The 3,016-nt window shown below is 34.4% G+C and overlaps 1 pseudogene; it reads left to right on the top strand.

Moving 5' to 3' along the window:
- LOC109363538 lies at positions 1,022–1,939 on the top strand (annotated as a pseudogene).

Here is a 3,016-nt window from a genome sequence, read left to right as displayed (position 1 = left end):
TACGAATTGATTCGCTCAATTGGTGGTTAGGGTTGCGAGCATGAAATGGCACCACACCAAATAATTTTTCTTCGTCAATTTGACCGACGGAAGAGGAAGAATGAGGGGAGAAGACACCGCTTGAAGTGGCAAAGCAATAAAGGAAGAAAGTGGTGAAGAAGAATGAAAGGTTCTAGTGTTGGTGTTTGTGGCAGCCATGGCGTGATACCGTGTAAGAATGCAATGAGAAGATGAAGATTCTAGAGTGAGAGAGAAAGAGAGAAACTAAAGAGAAGAGAACAAATCTGAATTATGTATTATGATTTTTGTTATTACAATAATAGGAGATGAGTCTTTTATATACTAATACAATAGAGTGAGATGATTAAAAAACCATCTAACAAATTCTAACTAAAAACCTAATAAACTAAGGATAGAAAAACAGAATGCTAACAACTATGATACTCTAATAGAGCTTCTACAACTCAACTCTCACAATATTTAATAACTTAACTCATTTCCACAATACAGAGCAAGTGCCTTTCCACAAACTAAGGATAGAAAAACAGAATCCTAATAACTATGATACTTTTGGTTGGTATTGTGGATAGAATTCGTGGAGGAAGTCTAATTATTGTGTTGATACCAATCATTGCCACCGGACACTCGCAACCTTTGGTTGCATCACGTGGTCCTGATACATGCTCAACTTCTAGCATGCCGCTAGAGAAAGACCCCTGTGTTGTGCTCTAGGTGGTTTTCTACTCTATGATGGTTGTCCTCGCATCGAAATTTCTGCTCTGTCACTTCATGAAATAATCATTTATGTGTTGTCCATTTGTGTCTTAACACTTGGCAGTTATAGTTATTTTTCATTCTTATTTTTCTCTATTCATTTGCTTTTTTTATACTTAATAATAATTAATTAAAAAATTAAACGGCAAAGATCTATTTCGCTCCCTTAAATTTTTGTGTAAGATTTTGGTCATTTTTGGCATTTTATGAGCTTGATAGATATTATGTTGAATCATATTTGTGATGTATGAGTATTACTTTGGATTTTTACTTTTTCAAAGATCAAAATGGTACACGTGAAAATGAATGTCAATCTGTGAGAGAAACCTCTTGCTCTTCTGGAGGCAGTCAACAATGTTGCCAATATAGGATTGGATATGGGGATGGTTCACAATCCCAAGGGGATCTTAGTTTGGATACAATTACTTTAAGTTCCACTAAGGGCTCTACTGTCTCATTTCCTAAAACTGTTATTGGATGTGGAACCAGTAACACTCTAGGTAATCAAGGTGCAGGCTCTGGCATAGTTGGTCTTGGAATGGACCTGTTTCAACTTGGTTCTTCAATACAAGGCAAATTCGCCTATTGTTTGGGGCCAGAACTTTCAAGGACTAAGTCCCCAAGCAAACTCACATTTGGAGAAGATGTTGTGGTTTCTGGTGCTGGTATTGTCTCAACTCCATTGTTCCTAGATAAAGTTTTTTACTGTCTAAACTTGGAGGCGTTTAGTGTCGGAAATAAAAGAGTGGAATTTGGAAGATCTTCCTCTAGTCCTAGTGGATCTGGTAACATCATAATTGACTCTGGTACAACATTGACTCTTTTGCCTAAGACCATTTACTCTGAGTTAGAATCAACGGTTGCAGCTATGATAAAATTGGAGCGTTTTAAATCCCCTTTAACACCATTGAACCATTGTTACAAAGCTCCATTGCGTGAAAATGTGGAGGTTCCAGTGATCACAGCATATTTTAGTAGCGCAGATATCAAGTTGAATGCTCTTAACACTTTTTTTCAAGTTACTGAAGATGCTATATGTTTTTCTTTTTACCCAACCAACCAACGTGTTTCCATCTTTGGAAATTTGGCACATCAAAACTTTTTAGTTGGCTGTGACATTCAAAAGAAAACTCTCTAATTCAAGCCTACTGATTGCACAAAATAGTGATTTATACTTACTATATGTTTGCACCTTGTTGTTCTTTATTATTGTACCCAACTTGATTTAGTGAATTATGAATAACACTATGCAATGAAACAAATCCAAAAGCAATATTTTCTAATGATGCAACACTTCTTTATAATTCTACAATACTAAGAATGTGTCTCTAGCCACCCCATTTAAGTGTATACATTGTTAATGGATATTATTTTTGAATTTCTAACAAAATATGTATGGCACGGAGGATGTAGTTTTTCAACTGTTTTTATTAGCATCAAATTATTAAATAAAATATCACATTCTTCCCCACCTCTAAAGCACTACTTTCCCTACTTAATATGAATGATAAAAGATACCAAAAAAAAATAAAAATGAAAATATTCTTTGGTCAAATTGCAAAAACAAAGACATAAACAAAACAATATCTTGTTGAATATCCTCAATGGATATCTTAGGGAAACATTTTGGCTAAGAAAACTTTACTATCACTAACTACAACGAAATCTCACCCTTAATGCATTGGGTTAATTTCCATTCTCTCATCATCGTCACAACACCACTTATATCTCAACTATCTTCCAAGTTAAAATGATTGATGTTTTTGTAGCTCTTTTTAAAGAGGAGTGTGTAAGGAAGAAAGATGTCCATTTTAGTGATGATTTTATTTGTTTGAGTGTTACACCATATAATCATGATCTTTCTATCTTTGGAATTGGCCACTCAACAAAATGTTTTTGTTGGTTATGACCAAATATGAATCAAATCCAAATCGACCACAACGAAACAAACCATAACATTCTCCAACACCTTCTAACTTTTTTATTTATAAAATGACTCATGCAACACCAACAGTTCAAAAATAATGTTAGATAAATGAAGATGAAATTTGAAGCCAAGAGTAAAAACCTTCTAGACTGATGAGGCAAAAACACAAGACTTTAGAAGGTGGTCAGTTGACTCAATTTGATCCCTGTAGAAAACATACTTTGAATATTCTCCACGAATAATGTTGTTTTTTTTTTAGTTCATCTTTTGTGGCCAATCTCCACTCAATGATTTCCAAATAAATCAACAAACCCT

The sequence above is a fragment of the Lupinus angustifolius genome, chromosome LG13 (genome assembly GCF_001865875.1).
Source record: "Lupinus angustifolius cultivar Tanjil chromosome LG13, LupAngTanjil_v1.0, whole genome shotgun sequence".
Lineage (NCBI taxonomy): Eukaryota > Viridiplantae > Streptophyta > Magnoliopsida > Fabales > Fabaceae > Lupinus > Lupinus angustifolius.
This window is presented reverse-complemented; position numbering and strand designations above follow the sequence as displayed.